Source organism: Grus americana, chromosome 1 (genome assembly GCF_028858705.1).
Source record: "Grus americana isolate bGruAme1 chromosome 1, bGruAme1.mat, whole genome shotgun sequence".
NCBI classification, from domain to species: domain Eukaryota; kingdom Metazoa; phylum Chordata; class Aves; order Gruiformes; family Gruidae; genus Grus; species Grus americana.
Window position 1 is genome coordinate 211,857,506 of NC_072852.1, and position 20,975 is coordinate 211,878,480.

General features: G+C 40.3%; 1 protein-coding gene across 27 annotated transcripts in view; it reads right to left on the bottom strand.

The window, feature by feature from the left end:
* DLG2 (discs large MAGUK scaffold protein 2) overlaps positions 1 to 20,975 on the bottom strand; it is a 1,065,252-nt gene that overhangs the window by 127,681 nt on the left and 916,596 nt on the right. Inside the window, exon 1 of one of the 27 annotated variants that reach the window (XM_054813805.1) lies at positions 7,227 to 7,535. The exons of the other annotated variants lie outside the window; for them this stretch is intronic. The gene's annotated coding sequence lies outside the window, so the exon portion shown is untranslated. Of the gene's footprint in view, positions 1 to 7,226; positions 7,536 to 20,975 lie in introns of those variants that run through there. 27 annotated transcript variants of the gene reach the window in all.

Below are 20,975 nucleotides of genomic sequence, written 5' to 3' on the forward strand. Positions count from 1 at the left end.
GGATACCATTTTTCAGCACAGATAGTCAAACATTAGGCTCTCCTGCCCCTCTTTTCTCCCTCCCTCAAATGACAGTTTTGGGTAATCGAAGATTTTCAGAAGTATCTACGTATGGCTTTATTTTCTGATATGTTTTTCCCCTATTGATCTCTTTCTTTAACAGGTATTTCTGTTTAGGAATAAGGAAAAAACAGTTTGTATACATAGGCCCAAAAACCCTGGTGTTTCCGGTATTTTGAACCTCACATTGATGTGAAATATCACGTATAATTTGCCTTCATTGTATACTTTTAACATAACTCCTAACTATACCAAAATTCAGCATAGTCTAGGATCTCATGTACAGTAGGTAACCTAACATGGGGGCAAGGTACAAGGGGTAAAAGAAAGACAGAAGATGAAAGTGCTATTATTGTATCAATTCAAAATAAAACATACCAGGTAGCTGAATAATTTTAAGTAAAACAAGTTTTAGTCCTTTTTTATTCCCATGTTTCAAATCTTAAAAATACCTCCCATGATAAATACAAATCATTAATTCTTGATCAAACATTTTTGTAAGAGTTAGTTAACAGGCACACAGACAACATCTACAGCCTAAGCTTGTTTCTTCCTCTATTAACCAAGCTTACAAAAAATAAAATGAAACAGAAAATTTCAGTTTTTCAATCTTGGTAAGTTTAGGTGCTTCTTTGGCCAGCCAGTGACTCACCCTTCATATAAAATATCTCAAACAATTGATGTAAAGTGTGTTTTAAGACTTATGAATAGCATAGGGCAAAGGCCAGACTAATTTATGAATGGTAGATAAACCTGAACTAAAATTTACGTGTGCACTTCACAGTAATTCCGCTAGAAAAATGCATAAGAATATGCAGTCCTTCCTCCTTTCTGCCCTTCTACTTCTGCTATTTCATACCACTACCATTCAATACCTATGCACTGAAATGAATTTTATCAAAATAAAGCAGAATTTATTCACATCTCTGAAAAGACAGAAGAAAGCTGACTATGAGTGTTGTCATGTCAGCAGTCAGGTGCAAGCAGCAAGAAATGAAAAAGTAAAAACAAAGGAAGATATTTGAGTGCAAAATATTTGCACCACATAAACTTACAAAGGCCGATATGTAATAGCTACCATAAAAATATCTGAGTTGGTCCACAAAGTTGTTTCAAGAATCTTGTAAAACTAGATCGGTCTACCATTATAATTCAAAGATGATAAAATTTGAATTGGAATAGAAGAAAGTAAACATGAACAGGAAACATTTAAATTATATTCAGTATTCCGGAACAATTTCTTTAATTCAAACAAGAACATTTTAGAACATCTACAGAAAATTTTAGGGGTTTTAACTGACAAATTGCAAAATATTGTGAAATGAAAGTAATTCCGTGCCTGGAAAACCTGTTTTGTATGTAGGAGTGCTATTTTCTCCCTCCTCTGAAACTTGGTTCTGTGTTGGATGGGTATATTTCACCCAAGTATTTAACTCTTGTGGTTGTACATAAAGAGGAGAAATACAGACAACTGCCCGTAACAGCTGAGTTTCACCTAATGCCACCTACTAATAATTTCACTTTTGCATTTCTGAAGTACAGCCCAACCCAAAGCCAGCAGCAGCCAGTGCAGACTGTCATTTCTCTATGCAATGTGTATCCGAAACACCCTCCCGAGGAGGGCACGGATAGTCCATGGGACATGAAGCAGATAATAATTTTGCCCATTCACAGTTTTCTATCCGGGGTAACAGATGCCTTTCTCCAGGAATATTTTGATAGTGGGAGACACAGATCTAGTACTATAAACAAATTGACATTAACAGTACAGTAAATAAATACAGAAAGAACAAAATACCATTTACATGAAAAGGTATACTGAAGGTGATGGTATTTATGTTTATTCCTTCTTAAAACGGCTACAAGTAGGTTTTTTTGAAAGAAAGTAGAAGTTTTCTTTAGTGAGTAATATTTCCATTACTTTGACACTGCTAGGTAGGAACATTTGCTCCTGAGTATTACTAGCTGCTCTGAATGTTTTCTCTACTCATTGTACACATTACTGAATATAGCGAAAATGCTTCTGAGAGTACAATTTACTTAAAATATAGAAATAAATAGCTATAAAAGAAAAAAACCCAACAAAGTGAACTGATTACAGTCTGCCTGGCTAGTTCACTCGTTCAGTTTCAGCATGTGGCTGCAAACACCACGGTTCAATCAGTTCTTTATTATTTCCTAATGTTAAAGGTTATTACCACAATACAAAAAAGGGATAATAGCGGGTTCTTAAATTAGCATTTGCTTAGTTTAAATGCCAGCGCACTCATCTCTTTCCTTAAAACCTAGCACAAACGGAATTGTAAATCATGCTTACAGAGTGGTGGGTTTCTGTTGTCTTCCAAACAGGAAACATCTCATCGGGAGTACAGTAATAAATTAGAAGGGACACGCCATGTCCCACTCTGTCACTTTGCAGGTTCTTCAAACACAACACACTGACCAGCGCGATGGAGAGATGACATTAATTGTCAGGATCGTTGTCAATCCAGATGACACTCTCGCCTGGCTAAAATAATAGGAGAATTCTGACACTAAGAAATTATTCTGCGAATGAGGACTCCATCTGCAGTTTTATCGGGCTGACTTTTGAGTGAGTGCATTGGTATTTCCCAAGTTGAAATACGGTGATGCCGTAAGTTTCTCCCTATCATACAAAATAAACTGTATATTAATATTACGCTTTAGGCAACCAGCTAATAACTTCAAGTTTTCACAGGACAGAAGATGGTATGCCACTGTTATTTAGACAGTGAATGAATCTGTCACACATGAGTATCACTCCTGTTGGCATACTGGCAAGTGGAATGACAAATGTGCTCCAGCTTTGATGAATCCAGGCAAGACAGAAAACTGAGGACCAGAGGAGCAGCAGATATTTAGGAGTGCTTTCAGCCTGCAATCTGAAGGGATTACAGCTGCTTTCATGTAGGGCTATATAAGTGGGTCTCCACAGATTTTTTTTTCTTCTACACACGATATGTAAAAGATGAAAAGTGTTCATCTAGAGCAATGCACAGTGACTTCCAGTGCAGCTCATTCTTGGGACATGTATCTAATACTTGCCTGCAGGATTCAAAGTTGTAGGGCCTTTACTAGGGCTGATTCTGGGTGCGAGTTGAATCCTACACATTTATTTATGGGCAGCTTCTCCATAGGTTGTAACTATTCCGTGATGGAGACACAGTCATAGCAACCAGCACCCTTCTGACCATGCACGTCCTCCAAAACCATGGAGAAACTCCACCGAAAGCTGACATGAGCAGCTTGTCTCTTGAAAAGGACCCTTGACTGATACTGTTCATGTTTTTGATCATCTAGACTGCTTTAAATGCCACACAGAAAGCAGGGCATTTGTATCACTTTATTTCACTGACATCTGACTCCCGCTGATTTCTGGTGCTGAAGTCTCCAGAACCAGCTCTGCTAACCTGGAGCACACCCTCCTCACCTGGGCGGTTCGAAGGACAAACACATCTGCTTGTCATTTTAACCATGTGGCAGCAAGGAAGGTGCAGGGGTTATGCTTTTTATTTTTTTTTTCCACAGCGAAGACTACTTACATTAAAAGCTCCTCTTTTTTCCTCCTTTTTTTTTAACTTTAGTGCAGTGCAACCAGATTCCAAGACACCGAGCGCCACTAAACAAACCAAGCAATTGCACACACAAACAAATTAAACTCAGCATCTATGAGATGTATTTCACTTACAAGTGAATCTTTCCCTGTTTTCACAACTCGAATATCCTCTCCTGCTTGTACAATAATATAAGACCTAAAAAAAAATCTCTTCTGCAGGATTAGGCCTTTGCATGTATTTCACTCCCAACACAAAGAACAGACCAACATCAAAGAGCACGTCGTGTTTATGAACACGCTCTCTCTCTACTCCAGTTGCCAAATTTGTTCCTTTCATGCACCGAGTGTTTGATAATCCTTTAAAATGGTGTTTCCCTGCCTATCTATCTGGACATAGAAACCCCCAACTGTTTTTCATTGACGCATTGTCATCCTTTACCGTGTTCAGTCTCTTCCCTGCCATAGTTATATTGGCTACTCTCAGCATTGAGCATTCTACATGTCTAACCTATCATTCCAACCCATTTTTCCACTGAAGGACTTCTCACTGAGAGCACATCACGATGATTGACGGTGTCTGCACGGTGCTGTTTCACACCTGTCATGACGACTGAATTCAAATCTGAGAATGCTGCAAAATGGCATGCAATGTCACTTCATCAGTCTCTTCAATAAAAAGATGACATTTAATAGATAGTTAATATTTTTCAGTTCTACGCACTAGAGCCTTCTGCACTCAAGACTCAGTATTATAAATTTATTCCTTTATTTAAAAGTATAGTTTGTGTGTGTGTGTGTGCGTATGCTTGAAAGAGGAAAACTGGGGTGTTACAGGCACACAAGCATGTGAGTTTACACACCGCCGCCGCAATCTCCAGTCACTTCTGACACAGACAAAAAGCACAGTCGCACAACTACCCAGTCACACATTAGCTGTATTTACTGCAAACCGAAAAATAACTCCCCAAAGAGTAATGCCGGGTTATTCATTACCCTGTTGCACCAAAAAGTCGACCGTGAGCTGCCATGGGACTTCACAGCAAACCTGAAGGTCAGTAGACCTGAGGTATTTCAGACCAAAGAAAAAAGAAAAGAAAAAGATTGATTCCAAAACTAAGAATTTTTATCTAAGATGTTTTCCCCCAGGTATCTACATTTTATACAAAAGATAATCTGAACATAGGTGCCCTGGCTGGTTTCAGCTGTAACCAAAAGGCAAAAGCTGAGAAAGACTCTTCTTGGAGAGCAGATTTCTGCTACCTGAGAGCAATATGCATGAATCCTAAAATATTATCTCTATTCGGAAATGAATAGGAAGCCAACATACTTCTTGGAGTTGTGGTGTAGAGCATTTCCAGCAGGAGGTACCGCTAACCACACAGCCGGCCGTTACCTGGACCAGCCCTGGTAACTAAGGGGATTTAAGGCACGGCGCGCCACGGAGAGCACTGCCATCGCTTACTGCCAGGTGGGAGGCATGGATCACAGTAGCAAACTCATATTCAAATAAACCGTGTGCTCCAGACCAGAGAGGATTTAAAATACAGTTCTTAGTCACTGTTGTTTTTCCTTCAGCATCGCTCCTGGACTACGACCAGAAAGGCGCAGTAGGCACACACCCAGGATAAAAAGTGATTTTTGCCACATCCTCTGGCTATTTGCCTTGGTCTTATCTGGACTGAACTTCAAGAAGCTGGTCTCATCTGTGCCCAAGCCCCCACACCACTGCCTGGAGGCTGAACTAGTTGGTAGCTTAATTTATTGTGTTATAACAAATAGCGAGTCTGGAGCTCTGGTGCCCACAAAAGCCATATGCCCATATCATAACTTTCTCCTTTTAGGGTTGCTTTTCCTGTCCTAATTTATACTTCCTCAGTTACAGTACATACATTTACATGGTTAATGTTCAGATTGCCGAGATTACACCATAGCGATGCATGCAATATAAATGCCTAGACAGATGGATGCAATATCACAGATTTCTGAAAGGAGGAGAACTTGCAAAGCCAGAAGCTCACACTTCAAGAAATCTCATTTGCTAGCACAGGGGTCACTGAAAATAGATCTGAATGCTTAAAAAGCAGCGAAATACTCTTAAATAAAGCACTGCTGACAAAGGTATCTACTCTTTCCTAGAAATAGGTTCTAGTCTGTCAGACTGCCAGGAAATGATCTCAAGAAATTCTGATTTTTTCGAATTTATGATTTATAAAGAGTAAGTTCAAATCTGTTCTGCAAAGGAAGTCTGTGGCAAAGGCCACTTTGCCAATAGCCTTCCTCTTTAAATAAAAAATGATGCTAAAATAAGACACCTTATTTATTAAACCAGGATCCGTCCTGCAGCTTCACATATAACTCATGGAACAATACAAGTTTAAATCACTACAGAGTAAACAGTTTGGACTGATACCAGATGAGAGGTCTCTGGAAGAGAGTGTCTCTCTCCAATTAATAATAATACAGCAATAAGACAACAGGTGCTGTTCTGCCAAGCCCTCTTGATATTTTGATAAAACAAACTTGCCTCTCCAACCCACGGAGAAAAAAAAACCCAACAGAGGCATAGAGAGACAGGAGCAACGACCGTCCCTTCGGCAATAGCGCTACTGATCAAAGGAAAAGTAAAATTGTCCTCATGACCACCTGCCTCTCCTGAGGAGGGATACAGGTATCGTACGGCAATGCTAATATTTCTGTTTCATTAACTCTGCTTTTCAATTCCTTTCTGGTTAAAGCAACAACAAAAAAACTGCTGGATTACTGATCTCTAACGGTTGCTGACAAGATAACGTGGACAGATACGAAAGGAGCTGGCTCGAAAAGATGCAGAGGTCGTAATGAAGCAAGTGATAATCGGAGCAAAGAATCTAAAGCCGGTGAAATTCAAAAAGTAATGCACACATTATAGGAAACATACCTTTCCTTCCCTAGCTGTGCTATATCACGTTTCCCACAGTTTGTTTCAAAGTCTCCCTTTGCCTTTCATCTTACACATATTTCAGCACTGTTGTTATGCAAGATGGGGAATCATTCATTTTAACGTGATACTAAGCATATTACCACAAAAACAGAGAGAGGCTACCATTTTACTGATTATCTAATTAAAAAGCTCCACAATATAAATTCTTTGCAGCCCCTCGCTGCACACAAAAGATTTAATGCTGCATCTGAAAAGCCACATGTACATAAAAGCAAAGAATTTGTAAATGCTTCCGATTTTTGCTTTTTCTTTTTCTTCCTCTTGCTACAAAAGCCACAGCTATCACTCTCTTTAGCCACTAATAAAAGCAATTTAATGATAGGTAGATTTGCTGGTTTGCAGCTTCTTTGAACCCCCAACACACTCGCTAAAGGAAAGTAACTTTAGCTAGAAAAGAGATCCTCGCAGCACTATGGTGAATAATTCATCATTGCATTTTTCTTTTCATCTCATTTTGTGCCAGTAACGTACACAACTGAAAATATTGCAAAATCTAAAACCAACCACAGACAAGGACTTCCAGCAGCAAAATACACATAAAAACTAGCAGGCAGGTTTCCCCAGCTTATATAATAACAGCTTTAGCTCAACAGAACCCCCATCACTCACCGAGAACTGAATTCACTTGAACAAAAGCAGAGCCCAGTCACCAAATGCAGCTTCGCAGGACTCTTAATGCGAGATGCTCCTGTCTGCTGTTCAGTTCACACTTGCCTTTATAACTAAGCCAACCAACAACATTCAGTTGCTGAACCTGATGAATTATAAAACGGTAGCTCCCAGACTCTCATATTTTACATCACAGGGGGTGGTCATCCAGCATACACACTGCCTGTGTACATATATTCTGCTATAACTCATCCTGATAAACACATCAGTGCTGGCAGCGGTGACAGTAATTGGTGCTCAGGATGTACAAGCACAAACCAATAGAGCACACTCCCACCTTCTGCTCTGTGCAACATCTCTACCTGTCAATCACTGCACCTTGTTAAGGTGGAATGATCAACTGCACTTCAGGGGAAAAGCAAAACTCAGAGCAGAAACCACCTACCAATATGAATTCTTCACTTAAACATTTCTTAATACAGTGGTAAATGTAGCTTCAATCTCTTCTAGATAAAATTTTCATGGTTTTTTTTTTTTTATCTACATAAAATCTTCCCTTCTTAAAGACACAGTTCTTGTTCAGTGACTAACACACGGTTCGTAACTTCCACTATCATGAATGGAAATTATTCAGGCAAATTCCATGGACATTAGCAAGAATAACCTAAAAGCATTACTCCAGGCAGAATGACTGTTAAAAGCAATATACTTGTTAGGTGAAATTATGTGTACATTTTAAAAGCCTCTTAAAAAATGCTGATGGGTTTTAAAAATATCCTCTAAGTTATAAATATGCATTTGTAATGCTCTTTGCTTCTCTAACGCTTTCTTTTTTCCATATGCTTCTACTGTTGTTAAAGTAAACGTATAGATACAAAATAACAGAACCAAACAGCTAAAACTTACCCCCATTGATATAAGCAATTAAACTAAACATTTTCAAATGGGATTAATTACAGCAATAGCAATCACAGTTGTTGCACATGCCACAAATTAAGGCTCACAATTAGTGCCTAACAAGCAAAACTGGTTATGGTAGTGGTAATACACAGCCAGGGAGCAGTCACTGGAAGGGGCTGTGTATGGCAAGTCTTTTACGATGGATCAGAAGTTGCTCTTTCAGAGTTGAGCTCCAGGAATTTTGTACGTGTTTTACACAAACTCAAGGCTATTTGTACGAGCACAAAGTGTGAATGAACGCTTTATTCGGGATGAGTTTCTATTTCTACATCACTGGTGACGACTCTTAAAGGGCTCCATTTTGATCCAGCTCATTTCATTCCCCATGCCTGTAAAACTCTTCCAACATTTGCTACCACGACACAAGGTTATTCTTGGGAAGGTGAGCACAGTTGTGGGAGCAGTTGTGCATCGCCCGGATGCTTTTCCATGAACAACTGGGCTGAGGAATGCAAATGAAGCCTGCGCCGGCAGCCCCAGGCAGAAACCCAACCCCTCTCACCATCTGGACCGACTGATGTGCGTCACGATGTGGGAACAGGGTGTTGCATTTCATGCATAGCAAAGGCAAGTCCTATATATATATATATCCCTTTCTCCTGTCCTCAGCTGCTTGTTCCCCCCCCCCCCCCCGTTCCTCATTTATCTCTTTGTGTTCGGCACCTTCGCTATCCGAGAAAAAATTCACGAAAGGCCAGAGGCATGAGCAGTGTTTCTGCATGTGCTACTAGCTCTTACTACAGAGGCTTGCATGAAGGAAAAGCTGCGTACAGTTGGGTGGCAGCATGCAGGGGAGATGTATCAGGACTTGATCAGAGTAATGGTTTTGATGTCTCTGCCTGTCTCAGAGGAAAGGGCAGCTGAGGTCCAATAATTGGATCCTCCAGCGATGCTGACTGGGAATAATCCAATATGGGCAGAGATATTCCAAATGACAGACCCTGGCTCATTGAGAAGCAATGAAAAGATCTATCCCACTGGATTTGCCTTATAGAGCCACATTCTGTTCTCCTGGGTTTTACACATTTCACTTGCAAATTACAGAGGTTCTCTACAACGCCCCAAGCACGAGTTTGTTGTCTTGTGCACTAATTAGGGTTTTCTGACCTATTTTTTCATAAAAGACAGGTTTCAAACCATATGCGCCAGAATGCCCTAAATGGCATCTATTTTCCTTTTTTTTTGCCTTAGCCATTCAGGTTTGAAGAGTCTTCCCAAGAATCTACGTAAACATGACACTGCTTATAATAATGTGGTGCAGTGTGATTTAAGACATATTCAATCAATCATAAGCAATGCTTGACTGAATCTCCTTGACCAACATAACATTCGCCTTAAAATTCAGCTCGCGTGTACCGAAGCACAGGTTTGTAAAAGTGACCAGGATCACAATAATGTAAGGCACTGCAATATTTCATTGCCATGTGTAGGTGGCATGCATAAACCACAGCCTGCGGTATTACGCAAGAGCCATAATTCCAAGAAAAACTGCTACCTCGTTTCGCACTTACTTGCAATTTTTAATTAGCTAGCCTGGCTTCCATGTTACCTTTCCATGGGAAATATTTCATAGCTGATACTGCCATAATATCCAGCAGCGTGGTGCTCCGTAACACGGCTATCTACTTGGTGAATGGATGCACTCATCGCACAACCCCTGGCTTCGAGGCTCTGTTCACTCGTTCTGGTGCAGAATGTGAGATCTCACATTTGAACTTTCTCACTTCACTGACAGGTGTGTGAAAATCCCATATGGCTGCCAGATTTCTGTATACCTACATATATATAGAGTATGTATTTTTAAGGCATTTGTAACAAACACATTTGGTATTGACTTTGAGGTTCTTTGCTTCAAGCTGCAAACTAGAAATGATCTAAAAATGGAAAAAAAAAAAAGTGTTCCCATTTGCTGCCAAAACATGACTTCTTTTTTCCATAGTCATGTGGACTATATTGACTACACATCACAGACATCCTATTTGCTATCTAAAGTGAGCACACAGATCACTGGGGAAAAATCAGGGCATTCAGCTGGAATAACAAGAGTAGTTACATTTCCACTCAAGAAGCAGCTAAGGAAACTCCAAATTAAGGGTAACTAAAGGCAGGTTTGATACTATCAAGATCACAAATGAGCTAGTACAATCAACTTGCATCCCAGTGAAGTGAAACTAGATCTCCAGGATCTCCACAGTGTGGACCCAGAGTTCGAGGTGAATAAATGTGCACCAGCAGAGATAATTTCCAGGCTACGCCAGATGGTACGGATGATCAGTACACTGGTCAGTAATTCCTGCCATACTGCCCGAGAAGCCATCATGCAAACTAGAGAGGTGTTTATTCAGTACCTTGCGTTTAGCAATTAGGTTCTTCAGTTCCTTTAGTGAATTTTTGTCAGATTTACGCTGGCTAAAGGAAATGCTCGTTCATCTGATAGCCTGTTGATGGCACTGTCAGAGAGTATCTCTAAAGCATAGGGCACAGCAGGATTTAAAAAAGGACTGGGAATTTATCAGACAGTAACATCCAGAAGAACAGTAATAACAAGAAACCTAAGCTTTCCAACCACCAGGGGATCTAAAAAAACTTTGTTTCTTATGGATGTTTCTCCTTTGATCTCAGACTCAACCCATTGCTCTGCTTCAGTCTGCGACATTTCACAACAGCAAAGCTTCTCCCGGGTCCCGTACAAGACAAAACCCAGAACCTTGATGGCTGCAGGCCACTAGCCAGGGCACGTCCGACCTTTCTCCCAGCAAAGGCACTAACGTAGCTCTCCCTCCCTAATCCAGCTAAGGATTGCCATGAAATCTGCATGAGCGTAGTTAATTCTGAGACCTACCTTTTTTCAAACCAAAATCAGCTGAGCATACTTGTAAAACTCTTTTATTACATTTGATAAAGGTAACCACTAGTTACAGGGAATTTCAATACCTCTACTCTCTGAAGGGTCGTAGGGTGAGATAGGGACATCGTTGTACCTTTTGACTACAGAAATCTATCAAACTTTTAATTCCAGCTGAGAACACTGAGGATTTATGATTTACACAAGCTACTCCACTGTCTGTGGTCTGAATCCAATGAGAATTTGTCCTTTTATAAATATACAGTAAAATAGTACCACGCATTGACTGAGACAGAAGATTGCATTGCTGTAACCTACATACATCGCGCATTGCAAAATAAAGAGCAGTGACAATGTAAATGAATTTAATTGCCACAGCAAGGCAGTGGAGAAATTAATTTCCACTCAATGTAGCAGACTTGCAAGTACATTTAGGAACAGTTTTTAAATAGTTTCAGTTTCTAAGATTAATCCTTATAAGTACAAAAGAAAAAAATGTATATTTAGATTAATTAATAAATTAGCTGGCACAGGGCTTTGAAGATGTAAAGGACTGTACAAGTGCTATTACTATAATAATATTTTTCTGAATAACAGTACTTTTCTTCCTCAAGTGACATCTTTTTTGCTGCAAGTGTGGAGTGCAAGCTCAAGCCCTCTTTCTCAATGAGGACTGTGTTTGAAAAAATACTGAAAAGAAGAGAATTAAAGAGGATGTTCAGCTAGGTCTGAATGAACAGACACCCAAGAGAGCAATTCCAGTTGATCAAGGGCAATGACAAGAACTTGCTTTGCTAGTTAGGAAGGCTGAACTCTCTTAATGGTGGCTTCATAGTCTCAAGAATATGAATGATCTTATCAGTAATAAAGAAGAGCTGCTAAAAGGAAGGAAGGCCAGATGGCACTTTCCCTAGAGCCTCTGGAGAGGCTGCCTGGAATTTGATTTGAAAAGCCTTTTATAGCACCCCATGAACTTGGAACACTACACCAGCCCATTTAAAAGCCAGTGAATATCTCGGGAGCAGTCTGAGACTTCATACAAATGCTGACTTTCTGTGTGGCTTAGATTGGTTGTGCTGGTTAAAAGAAGAGAGGAACTTGAATGATAATAGTTTGGCATCCAGAATTGGGTTTTTTTGTTGTTGTTGTCTGGCCTTTCCTTTTCCCTTTAACCCCCTGTTTCCCATTCCTTTCTTTCTGCTGTTTCCTTTTAAAAGAGTAACGTTCTCTGAAGCTTGATATTCCAACCCAAACCAAATCATGAAGGACATACTAACTCCAAGAGCTGGAAAAGTACCTCAAGATCCACTTTTTATTAAGTAAAAGATTAGATTCAGCAGCAAACCAGCCAAGCATCTTCTACACATCTTTTACACAAACAGAAGGTCCCACAGTCAACTCCTTAAAAGCCTGGTGGAGGGAGCAAATGATTTCACAGCTTTGTACGGCAAAGAATGGCGGAGTGACATGATCCTCCTGCGATTCACAGTCTAACTCTGTGTGCTCTCTGTGGTGGGAGGAGTAGGTGGCTGATTTGGGGAAGGAGTACAGCATAGGAATGATACACTTGACTCCTCTGAGGATGGTGATGAAAATCTGTCAGCTTGGCATAGTCCTTCATGTTACCTACAGCAATTACTGACGCATGGGGAAAGTAACAGCTCTACAGACATCACGGTAAGAGGTATGGTATGCGTGGTGGAGAGGGCAGGTCTGCTTCATTGAAGAAGCCCATGGCAGCACTGCAAGGGCTATCCACAGAAAGGGACACAAGAAGAGCACACAGAACAGTCTTCATGAGAAAATTGTGAAATTCAGGCCTGCATTTGTGGAGATTGGAAAAAAAAAAAAAAAAAAAGTGGCATAGCCAAGGATGCCTTCTGCACTGACTGTGACAATGAGCTAGCACAGGAATCAGTACGCACACACTTTTAGATTAAGTTTTCCCCTCCTACAGTTTTCTTTCAGGAAAGAAAATTTGAAGCCTGGATGACTAACTACAATGCAGATGGCAGAGCAATGTAGAGAAACCCATGCTAGCTCCAAATGAACCAGCTTAGATGACACCATGAGTGAATATAACCTACTCATATTGAACTCCATGGTTATGCTGCTCCTGGAGCCTGCCCATTTAAAGCAGTTTGTGATGCAGACAAGCCGAGGAAGGACAGCAGGTGATACTCAAGTGAGGTCTGTGCCAGCCATTCTTGCAAAATTTACTCCTGCAGTTTTTTTGCCATTACCTCTGAATGCGCCAAGAAAGTACCTCCCAGCAAGGAAGAATGTCTGCAATTGCAGGAGCATCAGAGTGAAGTATTGCTCTGAAAAGCAAGGAAGAAATAACTGCTCTGCTGGGATATGGCAAACCCTCCTTGAGCTGCGCAGGAATCATCTGTAGCCTTGCATGGTTCACAAGACCGCTGAAACTGCAGATTTACTGCCTTGGCTCTAATGACAGACCGATGAATTCAACCCCTTTGGTTAGCTAAGGGTGATGGCACCCTGGTGAACCTGCTTTGAGGGGACTTTCATGCCCAGTGTATTCCTGCACTGTCTGGGCACTCTGAAGGCATGAATGGCAACGATACTCCATCTGCAGGTCAGCAGTAACCATGAACAGGGAAATGTCTGTCATCGCATCACATTTGTACCTCGCAACCAACTTCCACAGAGTCTGAGCTGAGTTGGGCGCTTAAGGACAAGCCATTGTTTTGTAAGGATTGTGTCTGATGGGACCCAGGAACCAGGACACTGATTAGATGCTCTGTTCTTGAACCACTTTTAGCTGAAGGATTAATTAGAAGTGGGAAAGTGCTCTAAGATCTTGAACTGAAGAATTAAAGGAGGTGAAATATAAATACTTATTCTCAATACAGCATCAGAATCTCTGAGTGAAACCCTACTGAAATAACTCACACTATGTAGATACAACAAGAACATTTGGCTACTATTTCTTAAATTATATAATGGGATTTAGCGGGAAATAATGAAGAACTGAACAGACAAGACTGTACATGTTAATGCTGAGGATGTGCAGTTCTGACCAGCTTTCTGCTAGATACCTGAACTGGAAAGAAATCATATGGAGAATACAGACCAAAGGTAAAAGATAAATTAAGAGCAGCAGTGGGGAGGACAACGCTGATTGCCTTCTCTCCCTTGTGCTTACCAGAGCACCTTGGAAAAGGAGAGAAGGAGGCAAACGGCAGTAGGTGAGAACCTGGGACATTTGCTGTAGGAATTTTGTTCCTGTGTGTCCTGGGACAGATGCTACTTCTGCGACTCACTTTCTCAGCTCAGCACTGCTTCATGCAAGTACTATGAAGATAAACTAAAAATAATGATGGATTTAAATGTTAATGCTGCAGGCCACCTCAGCACCTTCAAAGCAAATAGTTTTGCAAGAGTTGGAGAGTCCAAGCAGTGATTTTCTCCAGTCTCTTTTTCTGCTTTTAACCACGATTACACAAAAACCAATCCGTTGGCCCTCCCAATATTGCATATATTGCAATATTGAATATATATTGCAATATTGCATAGCAGACAGTAGTATACGTCAGTCTGAGGGATATAAGAGGAAACAATAAAAAAGCACTGTCACTGAGCGTGGATACAAATTAAAGGAACTTTTTCAGCTCCAGTTGTCAGAAAACATGCTTATTGGCCTTTAAAATGTAATTTGGGAGCAGAATAGTCAGAAGTGACATACTTGAATGAGAACAATAAAAACAAGGTGACCCTGAGGTGATGATGGGGAAAGTGGACAATCCATACTACTTTGGGTTGGTACCAAACAAGAACTTTAATAACAATGTATAAAAATGCAGTAAGATGATGAAAATGGGTTACTTTTGAAGGGAACAATATGACCCTTACACGGAAAACGCTGTCTACAGTGCACCATGAGAGGACGGGACAGTTAAGAAGATGACGACTCTTTGTGGAGATTGTGGCCAGTTTCATGTCTTACTAGATGGGATGTGTGACCCCATGGATGTCATGGTATTCTGTAGAAAGTAATAAAGAGCTACATCCCTGAAAGTATCATCAAAGTTCTGGGCATGTAAAAATTAGGTATCTTGTACCAGAAAGTTATGAGAGAAAAAAATCTTTTTGCTTTTAACCAGTAAATTTATTTACTTTGTTTCCCAGCAAGCATCCCATTGGACTACTGTACTTCAGCTCTAACCCACTGCAGCAATAAGGACTTTTAGAAGGATGAAAAATGCAAATCCTGTGTGTGTGTTTACACTACATTACCTATATCCAAATAAAAAGAAGAGTCTAGTAAACAACACTTTTCTGAGTATGACCGACCCACAGAGCTGAGCAAATAATTTCAAGAGAATATATGGTTTCTTCTCTGTTTCTTTTTTCTCCTTGTTTTTTTTAATGAGTTATTTTGTAGTTATCAGAAATGAATGATCTCACGGGAGCTAGTAGGTGCCCTCTGCCTATAGATGATTTATGAACATTATGGTGTTAGTTTTCACAATATGAGTTTTTCATAATCATATACTATGTCTTCATTTTCTGTCTGGTGAGATGTAAATATTAGCATTACATTTCTTGGGCAAATACTCATATGAAATATGTTAATTATAAAAATATTACTAACAATAAGTTCATCCAAACATTGGATGGAAATGAAATGCAAATGAACACAAAAACAGATGAATTGTTCAATTAATTATATATGCATGTTTCTTGTAGTTTTTGAGGTACGTGTTTGGCTTTTCTCAGAAACCTAAGAAACATAATTTTGAAAGTCAAATCATAATTAACATTTTTCTTCCTGTAACAGAATTCCTATACCAACATAATATAGAATGAAGAACAAACCTTTATACCTTGCTTGGTTTGCAGTTAATTGATTTTCAAATAAGCATCTGGTTTTAAACTACAAACTTGTTGACTTAAGAAGACTTGGAGAAAGTTAGGGAAAATCAATTAAATGTATGAAATCAATGTATGTAAAATTTAAAGCATGTTAATATTCACGGAGTCGCTTCAGGGTCTTTCTTTGAATGAAACCACCAGAAATTAAGGCCTCTTTTTTCTGGAAGGATTAAATCCATTTGGGATCTTAATATGCATTATTTTAACATAGTGCTCCCTGCAAATAATTGATTTTCTTTAACTTTCCTTTTACACCTGGTCAACAAAGTTAACAACTTCCTGTGGGGGAAAAAAAAAACCAAACAAACTCGACTGGCATTAGATTGGACACTGGAGCCAGACATTATTTTTGACTTTTCCCATCAAAACAAAATCCTCTTATTTCTTCCTATATAGTAGTAATAAAACAGACATGGCCTATGTTCAGTTCATTAAAATTTAGGTGTATATATTATAAAAAAATGACAGAGGGACAAGCCACTGAAAAACTCAGATTAGTCCTTAATATTGTACTGAGGAAGAAAAATGCCATCATGCAGTATATAATCACCGATGACAGCATTGACAGCTGAGAAAATATCATTTTGAAAAGCTAATCTTTTTCTTTGAAGTAATGTTACTGTAAGTGAATGTCCCATATTAATTTAAGCTAATGATTTGTTTGAGCTATGTGATAAATGTTATGACTGCTGAAATCTAAAGAATGTTTCACATTATTTTCTATATTTGAGGACTTTTTGATTACAGTTGAGATGCAACCTGCTATCTGAAGGCATGTCCTTTATGTACTGAACATTATTAGGACTAGGATAATTTTACAGACCACGTGGTAAGTCCGGGCGAAACTTGGTGAAAGACTCATGGATCTAATCTTGCCAAAAGGTACTTCATGTCTGCAGCTTTGGGCTAACATGAGAGAGGAGAAAAATGATGCAGTTATTCTGCTTACAGTTTCTCCAGTTCTCTATTTCCAGAGATCTTTGATTCTAACCATGACATATTAATGGATATTTTGCATTGTGGCACTTTTTTTTTTTTTTCCTAATTTTTCAGGCAGCTTTTCTATGCAGACTTAGGAAACAGAGCTAGACAGTGAAAGCTAATTTTGGTATTTTGGCAATTTCCTTAAAAATCTAACACGTAGATTTGAAAAATCCCTGTCAAACACCAGGTGGTATGAGGTGCACACGTCCAGTCTGGGGGCAGTCCCTGAGCATTGCTCCGTGTGGAGGATGAGGATGCTCAGCAGCCTGGGAGGGAGCTCACCAGGACAGCGGCACTGTTAGGAACCAGAAACCCACCTGGACTATACTGGCACTTGGGCAAAATCATAATATCCTGCCTAAATGTACCCTATCAAAACTTTGTTCCCTTTAGTCGTAATATGAAGGACAAATAAGTGGAGTAATTTAAAGGACAAATAAGTAGAGCAGGCAGTTTACTGGGAATACAGGAGGTGCTCTGTTAGGTGTCCTCTAACACACAGCAGTGTCATCAACTAAACAATGATTATTAGAAAAATTAGAGTTTTCTCTGCAAAGGAAGCTACACCCTCGATGACTGCCCCAGGAGCCAAATGTCCAGATACATGAACATCCCTGGGCCCAAGATATTGTGTTGTTGATGGTTCCTAAATCAGTGTTTTACGTAATAAGGCGTTCACTTCTTTGTAATTGGTTTGTTTTGTTTGTTTTTTCCCTCTGCAACATGTGAACAGCGCACATAATACCCAGATGCAGCATTCTCAGTGAACAGTTTCTCCTATTACATGACACGCATCCTATCCAAGAACAATAAATATTTTGTTAATGGAGTACATGTGACAAATAAAATCCTGCAGCTGATCTTTCATCATTTCTATTCTGCTCATATAGTTGTGGTTTTACTGTTTTAGCATAAAAATGCTACTGTAGGAGAGAACATCAAAATAAATACTTTGTGGATAACTTCTCAGCTGAGAGTAGCATTTGGGGCTTTAGAATGGGAAGAGGAAGACTCAGCACGGTTCCTCAGCTATTTTAGTCACGATACTTGTACAAATCCGAACCATCTTGGCAAACAGAAGCCCACCTCAGTTACCGCATATATCAGCAAGAAAGAGAATTAACAGGCAATTTCTCTCAACATATTTTATGGAAGTTTTCTAGATTCCCCTCACACTTCGTGGTCGTCTTTACCAGCAGCATTAAAAGCGAACTCTTCTTACAGAAACTGTGGTAGTTATTTGGTTGCTCTGCTGCTCAAAGCAGCTCCCTAACCGAGACCACCTATAACCATCTTCTGTCCCCCCAAATCACCAGATTTTCAGGGATCCTCAGTTCAGAGCAAGAAATATTGTGGTATCTATCTTTGAAAACAGATTTTAGATAAAAGTCTCATTCTTTTTTTCTAGGGGAACTTTGATTTGAACATTTTCTGGAGAACTTTATTACCAGGCTCTATATGATAAAAAACATGAACCAATAATTCAACGCTTTTGCTAGAGCAGTTTTCTACTATAAGAAGGTTTCTAAATACTTATCTAGCTATCCTGAAAGGCAATTTTCATGCAGAGGAATCTTTACACCCCTCACACATACATCCTGTACACTGAAATGAAGACACACTACCTTATACACATGCAATACCTAACATTCAGGTTTCACGGAATGGGTAGAACCTGAGCTCTGCTACACAGTAAATCTATTAATACACCCTCATGCAAAATAAGCCAGGCTTTGAAGGGTAATTTCCTAGTGCCTCGTTAAGATACGATTACTTAATAGTGTCCTATGAGAAAAAAAAAAATCCTGTGTCACCCTTCTACATATTACGCACATGAAATGTGCTTCAAACGACAGGTAACTGAAGTCTCTCAAAGCAATTTCAGCACAGTGCCCAAGCACTATTTACACAGCTACAGCCTTTCACCATGAGCTACACCATCCTATGCACTGCTAAATTATCAATTATATTTATCTAGTAGAAAAGGAAGTGTGTGTTGTAAAAGATCTATTCTGATTCTCATAGATCTACTTGATTCTCACAGAATGAATAAATAGTTCAGGTTGGAAGGGACCTTCCAGAGTTCATCTCATCCAGCCCCATGCTCAGAGCGGGTCCACTTGCCCAGGGCCTTGTCCAGTTGGGTTCTGAACATACCCAAGGACTGATGATGCACAGCCTCTCTGAGCAACTTCTTCCTATATTTGACTGCTGTCACAGTGAAGACTTTGTTCTTAATAATGAATTGGAATTTCCTTTGTTGTAATTTGTGTCCACTGCCTCCCGTCCTGTCGCTGTGCATCCCTGAGAAGACTCTGGCTCCTCTCTATACCCTTCCTTCTTGCAGCTGAAGACAGAAACAAAATCCGCCCCCCTCCTCTGAGCACAAAGTTTCAAGATTTATTTATTTACTTGAAAAACAAGCTTAGAGACATTTAAAAGATGATCTTTCCCCCCATAAATGTTTTATAGCTACAAAACATTGTGGAGGGGTAAAATGTGTGATGGCCAGTTTGTGACCATCATTTCCCCCATCAATTTTATACTTCTGCTTCATATCTTTTTTCCCATCCTAATCTTCTCTATCCCAGGAAAGGGATACTGCAGTGTGGGAGAGGCACCACAAACAATGCTCTGTAAGTGCGGAAGAGTAAGTCACAGCAGGTAAACGGACCTGTAGCTGTCTGCACGAGCAGCTACAGGAGGGATTCATGGAAGGTCTGTGCTAAGTAGCAGCACGGGAACAATTGGAAAATGTGGCTCATTTCCCAAGAACCGCTTTCAAAAGCACATCAGCACTGGGAAGAAAGGTGAATCTTAGGTCAGGAAGTGCCATTTGCTCCTTTGGCTTCGTTCACCTGGTTTTTACCTCCCCATAGTTCCTGAAACTGATTGATAGCATACATTAAAGATTGTAAAAAAAAGATATGCATTGATTAAAAATTAAAAATCTATGTGGATTTATGCAAATTGGCACATTATGCAGCATTCAATCAATAATAAATAGGCAAATTAGGGGTGACCCTCAAGTTCCTGGCAGGCTGACAGTTCCAGTGCTGCAAAGGCTGCAAGGTGCCACCAGGCTGCGTAGCACCCAGCAGCACCTTGCCACCTGGACATCTCAAACTGAGCAGTTGTTCCTGCTGCTCTGACATTCTGACTGCAGGGCAAAAATGTACTTTAAAAAAATAAATAAATCTTTATAGCACATGTTCGCATTCTGCATTTCTTGCGGCTCTAATGATATAACGACAGCCTTTGGCTTTCACACGCCCATGTGCTTGTCGGAAGCTGCCGATGCTGCCAGGGATGGCGTAAGCCCAGAGCCGCAGGACCCTGGGCTGGCTACAGCTGTGAGGTAGGTCTGAAAGACTTTTGGACTCAGAAGATGGAGGGGTTATTAGAATCCTGAAATTTTTAATTAGAGAGACCTCAAAGGCTGTGTTTATAATTAGTAACTCAGATGTTTCCAAGAAGATTCCCAGGCCCTGAGGCAGCGGGTTTGGAGCAGCTCATGTCTGTGCCACCAAACTCTCCCACTGTCCCGAAGTCTAGCCTGGCCCCTGGTCCTGCACCCAGGCTGGCTCCCAGATCACGAAGCACTGGCCTGGGCCAAAATGTGCAGGGACCTTGCTAACAATTTAACAGCGAGGGCAATCACATTCTGGTTTGGGAATATTGCCAAGCATTGGTTACTAGCATATATGCTACCAAAGAGATTATTTTAAATCAAACAGAGATTATGCAAGGTTTACACACAGTTTTCCTCTGGCCCATCATGGCCCCATGGGAGGAGAGGCTCCACACTTTAAGCCATTGCTGCTTCTAACTCGGGGACTCTGCGAAGCAGCAGACCCCACACCAGCACTCCTGTTCCCTCCTCCCTGCTCCTCTCTGAAACTCTCGCAGCCTGAGCACGAGCTGCAGGCTCCCATCTTTTCTCTGTGATTCTTTCGCCTGTCACACCTTGAAGTTTCTCCTAGCTTTTAGCACCTCCAGTTCTCCATCATGCAAGAACTCCCTCCATCTGGAACTGAAGATAATGGTGGGCAACCAAGTAA